A 22,242-nucleotide genomic window follows, 5' to 3' on the forward strand; every position below is an offset into this window, starting at 1 on the left:
TAACTCTGTATACGAGACAGCAAAATGATGTATAGAATAGTCTTTTGGACTCTGTGGGAGAGGGAGAGGGTGGGATGATTTGGGAGAAAGACATTGAAATTCATATAATATCATATATGAAACGAGTCGCCAGTCCAGGTTTGATGCACGATACTGCGTGCTTGGGGCTGGTGCACTGGGACGACCCAGAGGGATGATATGGGGAGGGAGGAGGGAGGAGGGTTCAGGATGGGGAACACAGGTATACCTGTGGTGGATTCATTTCGATATTTGGCAAAACCAATACAATATTGTAAAGTTTAAAAATAAAATAAAATTAAAAATAAAAAATAAATAAAATAAATAAAATCTTATGTGGTCAGGGAATTCCCTGGTGGACCAGGGGTTGTGCCTTCCAATGCAGCAGGGGGCAGCAGTTCGATTCCTGGTCAGGGAGCTAGATCTCACATACCTTGAGGCCAAAAAAAAAAAAAAAAAAAAAAAAACCAAAAAACATAAAACAGAAGTAATATTGTAACAAATTTAATAAAGACTTTAAAAATGGTCTATACCAAAAATACCTTAAAAAATTTTTTTTAACTAAAAAAAAAAAAAAAAACTTATAGGGCCAGAGGAGGTGACAAAGTGGTAACATACTTTAAGAACTAAATACAAAACGATTGTTTTATATATAAAGATTTCTTTTATAATATTCAAGAAGATTTTGGAAACCTGGGACTAACACAAGCAATCATGTTCTTCAGTTCAGTTCAGTTACTTAGTCGTGTCCAACTCTTTGCAATCCCATGAATCGCAGCATGCCATGCCTCCCTGTCCATCACCAACTCCCGGAGTTCACTCAGACTCACGTCCATTGAGTCAGTGATGCCATCCAGCCATCTCATCCTCTGTAGTCCCCTTCTCCTCCTGCCCCCAATCCCTCCCAGCATCAGACTCTTTTCCAATGAGTCAACTCTTTGCATCAAGTAGCCAAAGTACTGGAGTTTTAGCTTTAGCATCATTCCTTCCAAAGAAATCCCAGGACTGATCTCCTTCAGAATGGACTGGTTGGATCTCCTTGCAGTCCAAGGGACTCTCAAGAGTCTTCTCCAACACCACAGTTCAAAAGCATCAATTCTTCAGCGCTCAGCCTTCTTCACAGTCCAACTCTCACATCCATACATGACCACTGGAAAAACCATAGCCTTGACTAGACGGACCTTTATTGGCAAAGTAATGTCTCTGCTTTTGAATATGCTATCTAGGTTGGTCATAACTTTCCTTCCAAGGAGTAAGCGTCTTTTAACTTCATGGCTGCAGTCACCATCTGCAGTGATTTTGGAGCCCCCCAAAAATAAAGTCAGACACTGTTTCCACTGTTTCCCCATCTATTTCCCATGGAGTGATGGGACTGGATGCCATGATCTTTGTTTTCTGAATATTGAGCTTTAAGCCAACTTTTTCACTCTCCCCTTTCACTTTCATCAAGAGGCTTTTTAGTTCCTCTTCACTTTCTGCCATAAGGGTGGTGTCATCAGCATATCTGATGTTATTGATATTTCTCATGTTCTTACTGGAGAAATAATTCCTGGTCATTCATCTTAGAGAAAACAGAAGGTCCAGTAGTGGGATGGGTTCAGTGGTGACCATTAAGGAAGAATGGGATGGAGAACAGAAGAGGCAGGAAGCTTGGGGACCAAATGGCCCACGTCACCAAGGATTTACTGAGAGATAAAGGAAGGAATGAGAACCTCAGCAGATGTGAACTCTAGACCAGTGTTCTTCAAAGGGGTTGGACCGTGCCCCAGAAAGGACGTGGGATGGTACCTCATGGTGTGGAAGAAAATACTGAACTGTTATTTTCCATTTTTTCAGTTATTTGTTATAGTGGATTGAATTGTGTCCTACCAACATGTATGCTCAAGTCCTAAAGCCCGGTATCTGTGCCTATGATTGTATCTGGATAGATCTTTGCACATATCATGAAGTTTACATGAAGTCATACTGGATTAAGGGAAAGTCGCTCAGTCGTGTCTGACTTTTTGTGACCCCATGGACTGTACAGTCCATGGAATTCTCCAGCCCAGAATACTAGAATGGGTATCCTTTCCCTTCTCCAGGGGATCTTCCCAACCCAAGGAATGAACCCAGGTCTCCCACACTGCAGGCAGATTCCTTACCAGCTGAGCCACAGGGGAAGCCCATACTGGATTAGGGTGAGCCCCAAATCCAATGACCAGTGTCCTTACAGGAAGAGAGGACACATAGAGACACACCCTGGGATGAAAACCAACTGAAGATGGTGGCGAGACTGGAGTTACGCAGCTGCAAGGAAGACCAAGGATTTTCAGGCACCATCAGAAGCTGAAAGACCCAAGTTTCTTCCTTGGAACCTTCAGAGGAAACATGGTCCTGCTGATGCCCTGATTGCACACTTCTAGCCTCTGGAATTGTTAGAGAATACATTTTTGTTGTTTTAAGCACGTGGTTGGTAGTAATTTGTTACAGCAGCCCTAGGAGACTAGTGCAGTTTAACACAAGTGGATTGAGTAGGTAAATGCTGGATTCTAATCACCAGCTTAGAGTTAAGATATCTGTTAGTTCACCTAAGTTCCTCAGGCTTGGCTAAGGGGGGTTGGTTAGCAAGACTGTGATTACATCTTAAAACATATGTTTTAAACATGTTTACTCAGCCATGAGACTGTTAGACAGCATCATAGACTCAATGGATGTAAATTTGAGCAAACTTGAGACAGTGGAAGACAGAGGAGCCTGGTGTGCTACATACAGTCCATGGGTTGGGCATGAACAATCGCAAAGAGTTGAACACAACTTAGCAACTGAACAATGGCAACAACCAGCCATGTGATGGACACATGGGCCAGAGTTTGAATAATCTGAGTAAGGGTGTAGAACACGGAAATGTCACTTAAAGCTGACCAACACATATCATTATTTCACTGAACCTAAGCGTGCACAAGTTTCCCCCTGTAATTCCTTCTGCTGCAGCTGTCCAAATACACAGGGAGTGAGAGGATTTGTCTTAGCTGGAGTCCAAGGTGGAGAAGCTTAATGCTAAGCACTTGAAGTTTCCAGAGCATTAATTCTCTGGTCAGCATGTCTTCCAGTTTTATAAACCAAAAAGCTCATCCAACTCTCTGGAAACCACCTTCTCTGGCAGCATACCTGGGTAGTACAGACCTTTGCTAGGGATCCAAACATTTAAAACTATGCTTTAAAACATTATGCACAGGATAAGCAGCTGAGCTGGTCCAACAATAAGCCATATTTATTTTTTCAATTCATGTTTTTAGTTTTATTTTTGTATGTCTTAGAAAATGCACACTATATGAATTTCTATATGTGCATATACACAGACATGTCTATGCATGTGTGTATATATAGTATATATACATATATACATCCATATAGACCTATCTATATATCTATCTGGAGCATTTTGTTTTGTATTTTCTATTATTACTGTAGTACAGCCACACAATTAAAAGAGAAAGATTAATCTACGTGGAGCACACATAAAGAAAGTGATTTTACTCAAACGTGCACATATCCAATAACATTGGAGACCATTTCTGTGAACTTTAGGGATATAAATTTCATAAAGTTCATAAAAAAGAAATGTTCTCTTTTACTGTCCAGAGCAATAAAACAGAAGACAGCTCAAGAATGATAGGAGGCTGTCAGAAAGAAAATGCTACTAGTACAATCAGAAATGCTGCTGGCAGGGAAGAAAAGGGCAGTCATTGTCACACTGGTGTGGTCGCACAGGGAGTTCTCCCAGGAGGTCAGAGTTTAAAAGAATATTTGACGATAAGGGAGGGGGAGATCCTCCCTGAGGCAGAATAAAAAGGTAGCCCCTTTCTGAAAAAATAGTGTGAAAACCTTGACATTAAGGAAGTGCTGAGGTTTGTAGAAAATACCAAGGAAAACAATTTTAAGACCAAAAAAAAAAAAAAAAAAAAATGATGAGATATAGTAAGATTAAGAAAGTAAGTAGGAGAAGAGGAAATGGAACTGAGGTTTACTGTGGACACACTGTGTGCTAATTATTATACTGTTTTCTCCCTTTCTATCTGCAAAAGCCTAGTGAGACAATTACCATAAAGTCTACTTTATAGATGATGAGGTGAGGAAACTGGGGTGCTGCTACTGCTAAGTCGCTTCAGTCGTGTCCGACTCTGTGTGACCCCATAGATGGCAGCCCACCAGGCTCCCCCATCCCTGGGATTCTCCAGGCAAGAACACTAGAGTGGGTTGCCATTTCCTTTTCCAAGGGATCTTCCCGACCCAGGGATCGAACCCGGGTCTCCTGCATTGTAGGTAGATGCTTTACCCTCTGAGCCACCAGGGAAGCCCACAGGTAAGGCACAAATATAGCAAATATTTTGTTACAATTTTTCAAAACTGCAATGAAGCTCTTACCTCTGTCAAGGAAGTAATAATATTTATGAAGGAAGACCACGATGTAGAAATACAATAACTCAAGGAAGAGGAAGAGAAAGATCTCAATGTACCAATATGGAAATTATTTGAGATACATTGTTAAGTGAGAATATTAAGATGTAGAAAACAGGTATAGAATGTTACTGTTTACGTATAAAAGCAGAGGAAAAATATCCCTACAAATACAGTATTTTCTAACCGTATATCCAAAGTGAAACTCTTAAGAGGTATGCAAGGAACAGTTAACAGTGTCTACACAGTGGAGGAGAGGAAGGAATGAATGGGGTGTGGCACTGGGATGAACACTTTTCACTGTAAGCTTTTTTATGCATTTTTATTGTGAACAGCATAACTATATTATTAAAAATTGAATATCCCCTTAAAGAGATAGAAAGTTGTGATAACTGGAGATATAACACAGTTTTATAAAGAACAGTAACAAAAGTGAAAACATTAGTCACTTAGTCATGTCTGACTCTTTGCGATCCTATGGACTGGAGCCCTCCTGGCTCCTCTGTCCACGGGATTCTCTGGGCAAGAATACTGGAGTGGGTCGACACTTCCTTTTCCAGGGGATCTTCCTGATCCACAGATCGAACCTGGGTCTCCTGCACTGCAGGCAGATTGTTTACCGAATGAGCAACCAGGGAAACTCTAAAAGAACAGTAATAGCTAGCCCAGTTAGTTTCATTTCTCTTTTTGGCAGTGTTATTCGACTGGCCTATGAGGGTAAAACCAGAGGTTAAACTCAAGTGGATCCCATTCAATAAAGGCTGGTCCATACTTCCTCTGGCCTGGATGGAGGAACATAGGCAGGATATGACGACAGGTGGAGGGTTTTGAGCTACTTCAACATCAGATCCAAAGGGTATAGACAGGGCTATGCATATTTTGAAGGAACATTTACACTCTGGACCTCTTTCTGCTGAATAATTTTTAAATAAATATTTGCCTATTAAATTTGCAAATGATAAAAAATGGTAGGCATCCCTAATGTGCTACACAAAAGAATGTTTAAAAGTAAGTAAAAGAATCCACTGGCTCTAGTAAGGATCTACAGACAGCACGATGAATGCATGAATGGAATAAACAGACAGCACGATGAATGCACGAGTGGAATAAACACAAAAACTTGAACTGAAGCTGACAAAAATCAGCTGTGTACCAGGAGAAGACTTAAACGTAGATTGTATAAAAATAGGCTTTTTGCTTTGAATTATCCAAACACTCAAGTAAAGTGGCCCTCAACCTACACTTTGATTATATTATTATAAGTATGGTACTCAAGACAGCAGTGGTCACTATTGCTTTGTACTCAGCACATATCAGAAGATGTATGCTGTCCTGTTATTTTAAAGGGGACACTGAAAACCTGGCTATTTCCAGAGAGGACTTAAAGTTTTAAACTAGTTCAAAATCACTCTTAAAGAGGGGAGGAGCTGAGCATGTTAGCCTGAGGACAGGGAGACTAGGAGAATATTTTCTAAGACTCTCCTAATACTTGAACAACGGCCACTTGGAGATTGAACAGACCTATTTCTTTTGAATTCAGAAGCACAACTAAGATTAATGAGTTGAATATACAGGAAGTAGATACAGGATCCATATCAAGAGTGATTTTTTAATAATTAAGAGATGTCTAAAGTAGAAGAAAGTAGTGAATAGCCCATGACTATATGAAAAGTTACTTAACTTTATTAGTGATTAAGGGCTTCCCTGGTGGCTCAGATAGTAAAGAATGTGCCTGCAATGCAGGAGACCCAGGTTCGATCCCTGGGTCAGAAGATCCCGTGGAGAAGGAAATAGCAACCCACACCAGTATTCTTGCCTGGAGAATTCCATGGACAGAGAAGTCTGGTGTGCTACAGTCTATGGAGTCTCAAAGAGTTGGACACGACTGAGCTACTAACACTATTAGTGACTGCTGCTGCTGCTGCTGCTAAGTCTCGTCAGTCGTGTCCAACTCTGTGTGACCCCATGGACGGCAGCCCACCAGGCTCCGCCGTCCCTAGGATTCTCCAGGCAAGAACACTGGAGTGGGTTGCCATTTCCTTCTCCAATGCATGAAAGAGAAAAGTGAAAGTGAAGTCGCTCAGTCGTGTCTGACTCCAAGCGACCCCATGGACTGCAGCCTACCAGGCTCCTCCGTCCACGGGATTTTCCAGGCAAGAGTCCTGGAGTGGGATGCCATTGCCTTCTCCAACACTATTAGTGACTAGAGAACTATAAATCAACTATAACCAGATTCAACTCTAAACACTTATTTTAGAGTCTATTAGATTTGTAAAAGCATAGAGACTGGTAACATCCAGTCTTAGGAAAAATATGGAGAAAAGAGCCTGCTTATCTATGGCTGGCATGAGTGTAAATTGGTGCTGCCACTGAAAAAGTTAGGATCTAGCAGACTGTAACATGTATGTACCCTCTGATCCAGCAATTCTATTTTTAAGCATCTCACTTAGAAATATTCATGTCACTGTGCAAGTTCTATGTTCAAGTGTACTTAGTGTAAAACTTTTTGCAATGGTAAAAAAAAAAATAATTGGAAGCAATCTAAATGTCAGTGGATCAGGGATTTTTTAAAAGACATGATGGTATATCCATATCTTTGACTGTCATTCACCCACAAAAAGAACAAAGCATATCTATCTGTACAGATTCAGGACTTACTACTAAAAGAAAATGTTAGTTGTAGACTGTTAGTATAACCTTCATATAAAACAATAGCAACTCCACAATGATATTATTTGTTGGTCCAGGCACAGAAAATCACTTGAAAGGATATGGACCAAGCAAGCATATCTGAGGAATGGGGTGAGGGGTGGGTGTGTGGCTTCACCCTAGACACTTTTGAAGTTTTCAATTTATATGTGAGCCATGTTTAGGTTTTGTAATGAAATAAAGACTTTAAAAATGGAAAAGCACAGGCCCAAGGAAGTGGGATATGGGGAGAGGTAGGGAGGGAAGAAAGTTGGGTGAAATGACCTCTGAATACCCTTAATATCCTGAGATATAATATTCAAGTGTCCTTGAACCACACTCCTCTAGGCCCTTCTCTGCTAACTCACACAGGAGAAGCTCCCACAAGATGAAAGAAAACAGAGCATTCTAAAAATGAGCCAAGTTGAAGTAATCACAGCTGAGACCTCGTGTGTCCATGGGGAGCAGTGTCCTGCCTGACACACCGCATGTGCCCTTGTAGTACTCTCCCCGCTGCGGTACAGATGGACTTCCCGGCGCTAAATTTGGGGATGTTTGGCCAGACAGATGCAAGTAAAGCCAGGAAGCTGCCGTGGGCTTTAGAGTATTGAGAGCTCAAGCTTTTGCCAGTGTCCCCACAAGGTGATGGGTTTCCTTCCAGGCTGTGCAGTCAGGAGTGGAACACTGCCTTTGACTTATCCTAAGCTCCCTTTCCTGGCTGTGATCAGTGCAAGGCGATGTGTGCCCTACAGGCTTTGAAGCCGGGGGCACCTTTGCAAGTTCAGCCAGACCTTGGTAAAGCCTGTTGGCCACTTCCAGTCCTGGGGTCTTGGGGGCCCACCGGCTTCCCACAGGCCCAGTAACCAGAGGCAGGATTGAGTCCATACGCTCTTGCTTACTGCTTATTGGTGACAAACAGCACTCTCCCTGAGAGGGTCTCTCCTTCGGTGGCCAAGAGAGGAGTCTGAAGAAGACACCGCACCTGATGCCAGTGAGTCAGAGGCTCAGTGGGGGCTGTTGACAGCCAAGCCGTTACCCTGTGGGGCAAGGAAAGAGTTAAAAGCCAATTAGGCTTCAGGCCCAGAACTGGGGACTAGTAGTTCGCTGTTTGGAGAAGGAAATGGCAACCCACTCCAGTGTTCTTGCCTGGAGAATCCCAGGGACGGGGGAGCCTGCTAGGCTGCCGTCTATGGGGTTGCACAGAGTCGGACACGACTGAAGCAACTTAGCAGCAGCAGCAGTTCACTGTTTATTGACTCATGGAACACTTTTAAAATAAGGATAGCTCAATTTATTGAGCAGTTACTATGTGCTGAGTATTGTCCCAGGACCGTTAGGTATATTTTAGCCCATTAAATCTATACAGCAACCTTATGGAGTTAGGCCAGGCTTCAAATCCAGGGACTTGGTCACTCTATAAATCTATATGGCTGTATCAAAGTTCATTAGAAGCCCAATAATAACAAAGTTTGGGGAATTGACTTCTTGGAAAAGTCTGGCAGGGTGGAAAGTCTGGAGTGTGGCCTTTTATTGTCTGATGCCAACCCATTCAGGAGTCCTGATGGGCTTCTGGAAGCAAGAAAATCTACTGGGGCAGATGGCCTCTACTATCTTTCCAGCCCCAACGTGTGTGTCTGTGTGTGTCTATGCCTGTGTGCGTGTGTGCGGGTGTCTTTGTGCCTATATGTGTGTGTGTGTATCTGTATGTGTCTGTGTGTGTCAGTGTGTCTATGTGTGTGTCTGTGTAAGTTGAAGGAGGACATCCTGCTGATACTCTGAACGGAGGTTACCTGTCCTGGGAATTGGCAGGGGTCGCGGGCTGGCAGGGAATCAGGCGCACACTCAGCATGGAGTACATCCCTAGATAGGGGACATTCTGAATTGAAGATTTGGGGGGGGAAGTTTATATAGTCTAAATGCTAAGTAAAATGAACCACCTTTATATCAAAATACATACTCAGTTATATTATGAGGTAGAATGCAAATGTAGAAGCTTTTTAAAATAAAGCCTTTAACTTCAAAGAAATTTCCCCCATGAAGCAGACCGCTGCAAGCTTATCTCCCTCACCCTTGCAGGAACAAATTCATTTACTTGGGATGTGAGTGTGGGGAAGTCTGAGAAATAGATGCACAGATTCCTTGAACACGCATGCTGTGTGGGATAGGAATCACTCACAGATAGTGTGCCTTCTCTCTGATTGTCAGTCCAGACAAGGGTTCTGGGGACCCCCCCTCCTGGGCCCCACAAGCTCCCTGAGCTGAATCACAGGCCCACGGGCACTGCTTTCTCAGCAGGTGCCATGGGGAGCCTGGATGCTTTCATAAGAAGTGGAGGAGAGTGTACTGTTAGTTTGCCTTCTGCCAGGTCACATGAGTCAGATCAACCCTCACTGCTGGTGGGACACATGGAGAAGTGTGGGAAGAGAGCAGAGACTGGGGGCTTGTGGAGTGGCACAGCCCTTAAGAGAACACCAAACACTGACGGTCAGCTTGTAGGTGGTCCTTCCCCTCCTCCCCCCACAACTTTCAAGCCTTTCCAGTAGGAGAGAAAGGGGTGCACCAAGCAGGAAGTTACCAATGCTGCAATTAGCATTGTTAGCACCTGCCTACCTGATCATTAAAAAAGGATTCTAGATTGTGAAACCAAAAGCTGTAACCTACATGGGGAAAATCCATTGAGATATTACTCAGACACAAGAGGTTCTACAACCAGGGATGACGGAAACGAAGACAGGGCTTGCTCATCAACCCCGCCTCCCCCCCCACCAACACTCATCTATTTTGGAAAAGAACAAGTTGGCTGACAAAGCACAGACCTTATCTCGCCACTCCAAATCCCAACCCAACTGGCTTAAGAGATTTTATTACAGATTTTATTTTATCCAGAGTTGATATGGCTACCACAGAAAACTGTCTTATCTTTATTTCACTCTAAAAACTAAAAGTAACATTAACATCAGTGTTTATTTTCTGGAAACCTGGAGAAAACAAATACTACTGTTTGAACCTAGTTTTTTAAAGCATTAGTTAAGATGACAAATAGTAGAGGATAACGTGGAACAGCACAGATGAAGAAGGGGAATGATACCTACTGAGAGCCAACAAAGGCCATGTCAGCCAGAAGGCCAGGCCATGACGAGGCCAGACTGCACCATCTGAAACACACAGGGAATTCCTACTCTGCAAGGAAATAAAAAAGAGAAAGAACAAAGAAACACTTGGAATTATTTTTCTGTTGACAGACATACTGGATACATTTGTGAGATCGGTGGGAACATTCACAGAACATTTTCTTTCTCTCTGAAGCATTCTTGCTTTGGCAGCAAGACTCTCTCAGTGGGTGATTAATGCTTGGGTAAGGCTGCACATTTGAGAATGTTGCTTCTTGATGAAACTCTGCAAGGGCCAGCCCACTGTGCTGCAGTGATCCAGAACTCCACAGGGAGAGTACAGCATTCGGAATGGGGTTTGACTACTGAACAGGAGGATGACTCAGGACACAGGCGACAACCGTCCTTCCAGAAGCCAAAACGTGGGCTGTGGCACCTCCCCTAGGCAGCTGTTCAGAAGGGAAGGGCTATTCAGATGCTTAAAGGAGGAAATGGACCACAAGGGTGAAGATGAAGCTCCAAAGGTCTCTGTCACAGTTCATTTCTTTTTCACGGAGGCAATATAACTTCTCACTATGCTACTGCAAAACTCGTGCAGAAGTGGCCGTGGCTGATGTCAAATGTAGAGTAAGTAGGAATAGAAAGAATGTTGAAAAAGACATAACAAAATATAGAAGCTGCACCTGTTTTAGCCATGGAGCTTTGGAAAGTCATTTAAATTCTCTGAGCCTCAGTTTCCTCTTTTGTTGCATGCTTGTGCTCAGTCACGTCTGACTCTTTGTGATGCCATGGACTATAGCACGAGCTCCTCTGTCCATGGGAATATCCCCACAAGAATACTGGAGTGGGTTACCATTTCCTACCTCAGGGGATCTTCCCGACCCAAGGATCCAATCCGCATCTCCTGCATTGGCAGGCAGATTCTTTTACCATTAAGCTACCTGGAAAGCTCGTTCTGAGCACCGAAATCTCTCTTCCCTCTCAAGGTTCTTGTGTAGGTCAAGTGGGAAACAATGTTTATGAAAGTGCTTTGTAAACTTGAAAGTATTTCACAATTAAAAGACGATATTATTGGTCCTTTGCTGGAGCTGTACTGCTCCAAGGAGACACATTTTAGTGAATGCTGTAGAGACTGACAAAGGAAAATCATATTTTTAGGATTATTTGTATTTATGGTACCACCAAAGGCCTAACTTCTTCCATTCTGCAGTAGTCAGAACATTTCTCGAGTTTTCCATATTTGTCACACTGAATTTGTTGGTATTGCATTACAATTATTTCATCCCCTAAATGGACCATGAGCTTCTCAAGGAGAAACTTAAGTGACTTAATGTACCTTTGCAGGCACCAGTACAGTACCTGGCACAAAGAACTGCAATCAACATTCACTGAATCTGCACAAATGACATCTCAGAAAAGCCAACATAGATACACTTTTCAAAAAATACCCTAAGGAGGCAGACAAGAGGGGCAAATAAAGCCATGGAAGTCAATTTTGTCTGGATCTTGATAGTTATTGGACTTCTCTGGTGGCTCAGCAGTAAAGAATACACCTGCAATGCAGGAGATATGGGTTCAATCCCTGGGTCTGGCAGATCCCCTGGAGAAGGAAATGGCAACCCATTCCAGTATTCTTGCCATGGACAGAGGAGCTTTGTGGCATACAGTCTATGGGGCGGCAAGAGTCAGCCATGACTTAGTGAGTGAGCACGCACAGGGTAGTTATTAGAGTTGTTCCCAAATGCCTATTCTCTTGCTCTGAGCACACAGTAGGACTGCATTCATCCACCCTCCTGTGCTCAGGTACTGACCTGTGAGTTGCTTTGACCAATTAAATGTGAAGTGAGTGGTGTCACTCCCCAGCAGAAGCTTTACTGCTAGTACACGCTTTGCCATGCTCTCTTTCCTAGGTAATCAGTATTGTCCCTTGTTCCAGATAGGGGCTGCGGCACCAGCCTGATAGCTGGGGTGGGTGATGCTGCATGGGGCTAAAGCTGGTGCACAAAGAATAAACAGTGTGGGAGAGAAAGGTCCCCGTGTTATCATAAGCTGCTGAAGATTGGTTTTGTTACTGCAGCATGCTCTAGTCTGTCCTTACTGATACAGCATCCTCTGTCCATCATGATCTCAAGACAGATGATGGTCTGAGTTAACTAGCTGTACCTTCTGAAGTCTGTTTGACTCATGCTTCCTCAGTCATTCTGGCAAATTATAACCTGGCCTTATATTATTAATTTTAAATTAATTTTTAAATTAAATTTATTATCCAGAAAAAAAAAAGGTCAATCTTCTCAGGCAGAAAAGGGTAAAATTCTAATGAAAGGTCATTCAAAGGGGATTTATATTACCATCTGAGAAATGAGTCTTCATTTCAGAGTCTCTTCAAGTAGAAAAAAGAGGACAAAAACTAACATTTACTGAGGGCCTTCTTGGAAAATGAGGCAGAGCCTGTAAAATTTTTAGTATGTTACCTAGTATGAAGTAAGCACTCAAAAAATTGTAGCTCCTCTTCCTGTCATTACTGTGGATACTCGCCTGGGTGAACGTTTAAGAAGTCCAGACACTGGGCTTCTGAAAGGTTCAACCCTAGCTTCAACACACATATTAATTCTGTACATTTTACATAATTTTGTATATGCAACTTACTGTTCCATTCTGCTTGATATGTGTCATTAGTTAAGTGGGGACAAAAACAGTACCATCTGCATAGGGTTGCTGTGAGGATTAAATGAGTCATTATATATACGTACAAAAATATATACACATACATGTGTGTGTGTGTGTGTGTGTGTGTGTATGGCTCAGAACACTGTATATAAGCATAAGCTACTATTCAATGTTTCTCATTCAATTCCTAAAGCAATCCTAAGAAGGAGGCATCATTATCCTCATTTTTCAATAAATGAAACTAGTATTAACAGACCCTCCCTGTGGGTGACTCACACCTGAAGTCTCTCCCCTGTGTGAGCTGAGTCTCTGCCCTGAAGCTTAGGGAATGAGAGAGGTAGAGGAGATTCTAAAAATCAAGAGCAGCATTGATCTGTACCAACCTATGGAGAGCTGCCTCTTGCGCATCCATAAAGTTTACTGTATGCTTGACTGAGCCATCAAAATCCTAATGTCAAATGTGTCCTTGGGGAAAAAAACCAAAGATGATATCTTTTTTCAGGATAAACTGAAGTCAAGCAAGATTGCTGTCTAGCTTTCCTCCTGAAATCTTAAGTCAGCAAGAGTGAGGGTTTAGAGGGCATGAGTTTAATGAGAATAGTATTAACAATAAAAGCTCACATTTATTTAGTGCTTACTATACGCCAAGCACTAAGTGCTCTGTACTTTACTAAGTTCTTTACTAGGTCCTATCTTTTAATCCTCACCAATGTCTCGGGAATAGGCATTTGGTGTTTTTTGGACCCTCCATATTTACCTCCTCTCCAGACTCCAAGAAGTTTCACAGCAAGTTGGTCTACCCTCAGCTCCACGTAGAAGCTGTAGCTCAGGTACCTGACATTAGAAAAGCCAATCAGAGCATCACTTTTTCCCTGAAGACAGGAACTGATTCACAGATGGAGGCATAAGCCAAAGTATGACAAACAGGCTCTATCTAAACTAATTCTGGGGCTTTTGCCTAAGTTATTAGGAAAAGGCAGGTTCTCCTGTGCAACTTAGTTACAAGGATCTGAAGTTGTAGCTTCTGATGCTACCTTGTTACCCTAAGGATAGACCCTGTCTGGCAACAGAGTAAAATCACAGGAAATGGAGATAAGTGGTAAGAGTAGAAAAACAAGACCCTTGTGACAATGCCTGAACTTGTGCAACAGGTCCCTGAAGCAAGCTCTGTCTCCAGGCTTTGTAGTATTGGAGAACCAATAATTTCATTCTAGTTTAAGCCAGTGTGAGTCAGGTTTCCTCCCACTAAAAACTGAAAGAGTTTCAGATAATGCAAACTTAAGTTGTCTAAGGTTACAGCTAGATGGGATAACAACTGAAACCCACATCTGTCTGACAACAAAACTCCTGCTCCCAGCTATTTATTATCCAAAACTTCCCCTTCTATTATGCGTTTGGTCACTGGAATCAATGAGAGGATATGAATTATTGAACAAGTATGAGGGCTGAGTGTGTGCATGTGGTGAGTCAGGACACTTGGAGAATTAAAAGTTACTTATCAAAATGCAGTCAGAAAATCTCCTTGCTTTCAACAGTATCATTCTCTGAGAATTTTCCTAACTGATCAGGAGATGAGAGGTGGAAAACTTGAAACAGCATTCCAAGGGGCTTTTCCCTTTGCTTCTGCGATGGCTTAGTGTAGAGCCTGGCAGCACAGCTTGCCCCAGGTGCATGAGTGAGTAAGTGGATGATCAGTAGATGAACACGGGAAGAGGAGCCCACTTACCACTACTGGCTGTCTGAAGTATTCCTCCACCGCGGCACCCTGGAGACTGGACAGGTCGACTCCGAAGAATGTTCCTAACTGGTTGCTGGTACCTGAAATAAATGGCAGAAAGCAATACCATGCATCTTGTCATGCTTCCCCAAGCCCCACTGAACTATAATGCTCTGCATGGCTACCTTATGGGTCCTCAGCCGTGGGGCAAGTATGAAAATGTGTGAAGGGCAAGAGGTTGATGGGGGACAAAGGAAGAAACTCTCTCTAAAGACTCCACACTTGCGGTGGCGAGAAAAGCAAGGAGGTAATTGAGGTGGAGGTAATTACTTGTGGGGAGAATAGAGGCTGAAAGGCCTTTGGGTCCCCACCCTTGACCTCATGCCACAAGGTGGCTGCCTGTTCCAGGACACATCTTTCATGTCCTGAAATACAATTCCTTGGCCTTCTCATTATCTCAACCCAGAGCACAACTGGAGACCTCCAAAGTCTCTTGATACTCCCAGCGTTTACAGAAATAGACTTCCTTTTCCTGTTCTTCCATAGCCACTCATGCACCTTGATGGCATTTGCCTTGGTTCCCCACCTAGTCTAGTGGGGAACTGGAGCCCACTCATCACTGTCCATTGGGCACATTTCTTCTCAATTCTGGGGTCAGGGGCATCAGGACCACAGCAATGGGCACATTCTACAAATGATCCCTCCCTCCCCTCAGTGAGCCAGATGTGGAGCAAATGTTCCAGCACATGCCTGGGGTGGGAACACAGCAAGAACTCCCTGCTGGCTTGGCTAAAGGTCTTGGCTTTTAGCAAAGAGATCTGGGGTGTACATTAGCATTAGTTGCTCAGTCATGTCTGATTCTTTGCAACCCCATGGACTGTAGCCCTCCAGGCTAGTCTGTTCCATGGAATTCCCCAGGCAAGAATACTGGAGTGGGTTGCAATTTCCTTCTCCAGGGGATCTTTCTGACCCAGGGAACAAACCCAGGTCTCCTGCACTGCAGGCGGATGCTTTACCGTCTGAGCTACTAGGGAAGCTGTTTTTAGCCTCTGAGCTACTAGGAGTGTGGATTAAGAGTGGCTTTACTCAAATTCTTCCACTGCCTGGCTGTGTGCCTTGGGTGAGTTATCTGAACTCTGTGCTTCAGTTTCCTTATTTCTAAAATGGGGATAATTATAAACTCATTTTGGAGGGTTACAGTAAGGGTTAAATGAGTTAATACAAGTAAAGCACTTTAAACAGTGCTTAGCATTTTGTTCCTACTATATAAGTGCTGGGTATTTAGAGGTATTTATTCTCTGAACTTCACCTTCTGAGATCACGCAGGGGACTAAGGCAGTGGTTCCCAGTTGGACTGTACCATGGGATTACTTGGAAAGTTAATTAAAAATTCAAATTCCCAGGCACAACTGCAGTGATAAGGCTGGGGGACCTTATCACTGGAGATGGAAGGCCTTTGAGATGAGAAAAAGGTTTCCCTACTAAGGCTGTGTGTGAGTGTGCTGTACAGCCCATGAATCAGATGGGAATTCAGTTCATTAGTTTCTATTCCTCCCCAACCCAATGCGTGCCGACCTGCAGGGAAGAAAAAAAAAAAAAAAAGAACAAACAAAAAATGTGATTACAGTTAGGTTTTAGCCAAAGGAAGGCTCTGAATCAGGAGACAATGCCTCAGATGCCCTGTGGGAGGCAGGAAGGCTTAATACAGTTGAGTCAACAGCCAGTCCCAAACCTGCAGGCGAAGCACCAGGCCTCCAAGCCTCTTTTAGACCATGAAAGGCTTGTACCATTTCTCACCATGAGCCATTGCTTGCTTTTCCTTCTCCCTAGAATATTCCTTCCCCTCCTTTGCCCCATTAGTTCCTACTCAATCTTTATGACTCAGCTCAAATATTTCCACTTGAAAATGTAAAACCTAGTATTACAATTAAATATTCAAGTTTTACTCACTTAAAAGCAGAAGTTATTCTTTTTCTTTCAGTGTATATTTAACACTTAGCATGGGGCCTCGAACACTGTTAGCACATAAAAACATCTATATACCTATCTTTGTATTTAATGAATGAATGGAGAACTGGGCACCTAAACGGCTCTGTGTGTGGGCCAGTGACAATAAGGACAATGTTGTGCTCAGTCATGTCTGACTCTCTGAGACCCTACAGACTATGGCCCACCAGGCTCCTCCTTCCATGAAATTCCCCAGGCAAGAACATTAGGGTTAGGGTTAGGCTTAGGGGTTAGGGGTTAGGGGTAGGGTTAGGATTAGTAGGGTTGCATTTCCTACTCCAGGGGATCTTCCCCACACAGGAATCAAATTTGCTTCTCCTGCATCAGCAGGCAGATTCTTCACCTCTGAGCCACCTGGGAAGCCCAATAAGCACAATGGGGAAATGGAAAATCATTTGCCAAAGTCTCTTCTGCTTCATCTCGTTCCTAACACTCTCTTTCATCATGGGCCAGAGACAGGCTGTCCATCAGTTCAGTTCAGTTGCTCAGTCATGTCCAACTCTTTGTGACCCCATGAATTGCAACACACCAGGCCTCCCTGTCCATCACCAACTCCCAGAGTTCACTCAAACTCATGTTCATTGAGTCGGTGATGCCATCTACCATCTCATCCTCTGTCATCCCCTTCTCCTCCTGCCCCCAATCCCTCCCAGCATCAGAGTCTTTTCCAATGAGTCAACTCTTCGCATGAGGTGGCCAAAGTATTGGAGTTTCAGCTTCAGCATCAGTCCTTACAAAGAACACCCAGGGCTGATCTTCAGAATGGACTGGTTGGATCTCCTTGCAGTCCAAGGGACTCTCAAGAGTCTTCTCCAACACCACAGTTCAAAAGCATCAATTTTTTGGTGCTTAGCTTTCTTCACAGTCCAACTCTCACATCCATACATGACTACTGGAAAAACCACAGCCTTGACTAGATGGACCTTTGTTGGCAAAGTAATGTCTATGCTTTTGAATATGCTATCTAGGTTGGTCATAACTTTACTTCCAAGGAGTAAGCATCTTTTAATTTCATGGCTGCAATCACCATCTGCAGTGATTTTGGAGCCCCCAAAAATTAAGTCTGACACTGTTTCCCCATCTATTTCCCATGAAGTGATGGGACCAAATGCCATCATCTTCGTTTTCTGAATTGTTGAGCTTTAAGCCAACTTTTTCACTCTCCTCTTTCACTTTCATCAAGAGGCTTTTTAGATCCTCTTCACTTTCTGCCATAAGGGTGGTGTCATCTGCATATCTGAGGTTATTGATATTTCTCCTGGCAATCTTGATTCCAGCTTATGCTTCTTCCAGCCCAGCATTTCTCATGATGTACTCTGAATATAAGTTAAAGAAGCAGGGTGACAATATACAGCCTTGACGTACTCCTTTACCAATTTGGAACCAGTCTGTTGTTCCATGTCCAGTTCTAACTGTTGCTTCCTGACCTGCATATAGGTTTCTCAAGAGGCAGGTCAGGTGATCTGGTATTCCCATGTCTTTCAGAATTTTCCACAGTTTATTGTGATTCACACAGACAAAGGTTTTGGCATAGTCAATAAAGCAGAAATATATGTTTTCCTGGAACTCTCTTCCTTTTTCCATGATCCAGCGGATGTTGGCAATTTGATCTCTGGTTCCTCTGCCTTTTCTAAAACCAGCTTGAACATCTGGAAGTTCACGGTTCACGTATTGCTAAAGCCTGGTTTGGAGAATTTTGAGCATTACTTTACTAGCGTGTGAGATGAGTACAACTGTGCTGTAGTTTGAGCATTCTTTGGCATTGCCTTTTTTTGGGATTGGAAAGAAAACTGACCTTTTCCAGTCCTGTGGCCACTGCTGAGTTTTCCAAATTTGCTGGCATATTGAGTGCAGCACTTTCACAGCATCATCTTTCAGGATTTGAAATAGCTCAACTGGAATTCCATCACCTCCACTAGCTTTGTTCGTAGTGATGCTTTCTAAGGCCCACTTGACTTCACATTCCAGGATGTCTGGCTCTAGGTCAGTGATCACACCATTGTGATTATCTTGGTCATGAAGATCTTTTTTTGTACAGTTTCTATGTATTCTTGCCACCTCTTCTTAATATCTTCTGCTTCTGTTAGGTCCATACCATTTCTGTCCTTTATCGAGCTCATTTTTGCATGAAATGTTCCCTTGGTATCTCTAATTTTCTTGAAGAGATTTCTAGTCTTTCCCATTCTGTTGTTTTCCTCTATTTCTTTGCATTGATCGCTGAAGAAGGCTTTCTTATCTCTCCTTGCTATTCTTTGGAACTCTGAATTCAGATGCTTATATCTTTCCTTTTCTCCTTTGCTTTTTGCTTCTCTTCTTTTCACAACTATTTGTAAGGCCTTCCCAGACAGACATTTTGCTTTTTTGTGTTTCTTTTCCATGGGGATGGTCTTGATCACTGTCTCCTGTACAATGTCACAAACCTCAGTCCATAGTTCATCAGGAACTCTATCAGATCTAGTCCCTTAAATCTACTTCTCAATTCCACTGTATAATCATAAGGAATTTGATTCAGGTCATACCTGAATGGTCTAGTGGTTTTCCCTACTTTCTTCAATTTAAGTCTGAATTTGGCAATAAGGAGTTCATCGCCAAACTGCTGTATATCACTTTATAAGTACATATAGTGGAAACAAGACTCCTGTCATCCTGGAAAATGTTTGGAAACAGAACACTGTAAATTTAAGCAATCTTTCTCAGTATTCAGAAAGAGAGTGAAAGTGTTCTTTGGAAATAAGCCATTGTCACAAAAGTTTTTATAGTAGGAAATGGGGAGAGGGAGGGAGGGGAAGCGAGGAGGGTGGTAGGAAGGAGGAAAAAGAGGACAGGGAAGGGAGAGGAGAGGAGGGTCAGAGAGAGTCATCGAAGTTCCCAGAAAGCCCAGAAACACTCAACCTTGTCTGTCCTTGAGGAGCCCCTGGGAAGCTGTTACGACATGCTACAGCCTGGACTGAACCCCCTAGTTGTGATTTATTGGATCTGGGGGTGTAGCCCTAGCACTTATTTGTTTCCAAAGCTCAACAGGTGATTCTAATGCACGTCCAGGGTTGAAGACTACTGAGCCAGAGGTTCTAGAATCCTGGCCAAGTAGGTGAAAGGGAAAACCGAGAAGGCAAAACCGCCCTCTGCCTGGCAGTGGCTGAGGCTGGGAACTGCTCTCAGTTCTCTGTGTACTAGTCTCTGCATTCAACCTCAGCTGTGCCACTCGCTTTATGCCAATTAAAACCCAGCAGCCACGACCAGTGTGGTGCAAACGGGCACTGTTCCTGGGGCAGACGGAGAACGGTGGGCAGAGAGCCCACGGCCTGGGTTTTTAAAATTTTTCTGGCTGGACCATATTTCCAATTCTTAGAAATCTCCAACCTCCTTCTGAAATGCATCAGAAGATAATTAAAGCAGATGGGAGCTGGCATCGTTCTGGATCTCCTAAGATACATTGTCGGGGATGGATCAGGAAACGAATCTGTTGACTTGGAAGCTGGAGATAATTTCCATTGTTTTTATCATATGTGGGTTCTATTTTCCAAGTTAGCTTATGGCCTCTTTTGAGCGCATAAGGTAGAGTGTACACGCATTTTTTTTTTGTCCTGACTTCAAATTTCAAGTGTCCCCATCTCCTCTTCTCCACCATAATACATGCAACATCTTGAAAAGTCTTGCAGGTACAGTCCAGAAGGAAAACAATCCTACACTGGCCATACCTAAACACAACCAGAATACAGAGAAAGAGGCCAGCCATTCACCATCATATCAGCCTCTCCAAGGTCTCCATACAGAGCTGAACCCAGAAAAGTATCCATGAGAATCTTCCCTCTGGAGTCTCTTTGGTTCTTGCCTCTCCTCTGACTTACCATGGTCCTTTGTCCTTTCTCCTCCTTCACATCTCTCCTCCTGTCACAGTGTCCTGGATCTGTATTTGAAGGATGGTGGTACAGCCCACCACCCCCCGCCAGCCAGGTTCTCTTGCAGAAGTTAACAGTGGTGGTTTCTCTAATGCACACACTCCTTTGTCTTGCTAATATGAACACATGTTCTCAAAGCATAACTGAGACATTTCCCTATAATAAAAATCTCTGAAACGAACACAACATTATAAATCAACTATACTCTAATATTAAGAATCTTTGCTTCCTCCTTCTAGTCTGACCAAAAAAAAAATTCACTCTTCCCCATTAAAAACTTCCTTCCTTTAGAATGGCAAAAAAAAAAAAAAAAAAAAAAAAGAGAAGGGAGAAAAGTAAGGGAGGAAGGATAACCCTTTTCTGCTGTTTGACAATTAAGCGACTTTGGGGCATTTAGTGGAATATGTTCTACCAAAATTAACCACCAGTGACATGTTAACCCCGGTGAGCTACAGTCCATGGTGTTGCAAAGAGTTGGACACAACTGAGCAAGGACGTACAACCTGAGGAGAGACACATATAACCTGAAAAAACAGGAGATACAAGCAAGGATCCAAGGATGTCACCTAAGCCACACACAATGCTGACGATGTAGCCTAAGAGGGTGTGGTTGGAATGGCCTGCTGGGAATGCTTGGTAGGAGAAAGATACATGTCTAGAAACATATTGTGTCTTTATTTCTTATCCATTCCTTTTATATAGCAGGACTTGAAGATTGGTTGTTTCTGACAATTTTCTACATCAGTAGCATGTAGACATACCATTCTGTAAAGTGGTATATCTATAAAGATGCTCAGCTCATTATGTCTCTGGTTCTACTGGCTTAAACCCCAGCAAAGTAAAGTGGCTTATACTTTACATGTGTTGTATTTATATGCTTTTACATTTGTAAAAATAGGTTTTTTTAGTATAAAGCAGAAAGGGAAATGGATGCACAGGCTTTAAAAGAAACCAAGCTTCAGGCTGTCTTTTTCCTAAGAAGATAGGGGGAGCTGGGAATTCTGTAAAGGAATCCTTGGAGCATTGCTCAGGGTACCAACAGGAATCTAGACATTACTGGTTTGCATGAGAACAGGGCCCACAGAAACGGATCAGAAGAAACACTGCATCAGTCAAGACAACTATGGGGACACCTTTTGTTCATTCTACCCAGCAAATAGTTTCCTCTTCTGGTTATAGCACCAGATTTTCTTCTGAAAGACACCTCATCCTCACTCTCAGGTCTTGGGGTTTGGATGGTCTTCATTCTGCCCTCAGCAATAAAGTCTGCTATGTAGCTGAGTTGTAGCCAATCAGAGTATCTTATCTCCTTGGCCTTGATAATGGACCCCAGGGTTAGGCATGCGACCCCAGGATAGTCAAGTGAAAGACTTTTGTTCAAACTGTTGCTACAGAGAAGTGGCCATGGAGCTCTGAGTCTATAAATCCAGATTTGTCAAAAACCACATTACTGCCATGAGGGAAGAGCCCTATCCAAGGAGGGAGTTGAGCTGAGGGGTAGAGAGAGACCTGAACCCAGTGAGTGTCTGTGCCCTGGGATCCATTTGTGCCTGAGGAGCTGAATCTACTCTTGGGCTTTTAAGATACATTAGCCAAAAATATTCTTTTTTGATAAACCATTGTTTCATTCTTTCTTTTTTTGTTTTTGTTACTTAAAACTACAAGAGTCTTAACTAAATAGAAAACAGCTAATAAGAGT

The 22,242-nt window shown here is 43.0% G+C and overlaps 1 pseudogene; it reads right to left on the reverse strand.

The window, feature by feature from the left end:
• The window catches only part of LOC102267788 (histone-arginine methyltransferase CARM1-like), a 136,948-nt pseudogene that overhangs the window by 13,534 nt on the left and 101,172 nt on the right, over positions 1–22,242 (reverse strand).

This window comes from Bos mutus, chromosome 8 (assembly GCF_027580195.1).
Source record: "Bos mutus isolate GX-2022 chromosome 8, NWIPB_WYAK_1.1, whole genome shotgun sequence".
In the NCBI taxonomy this organism is placed as follows: domain Eukaryota; kingdom Metazoa; phylum Chordata; class Mammalia; order Artiodactyla; family Bovidae; genus Bos; species Bos mutus.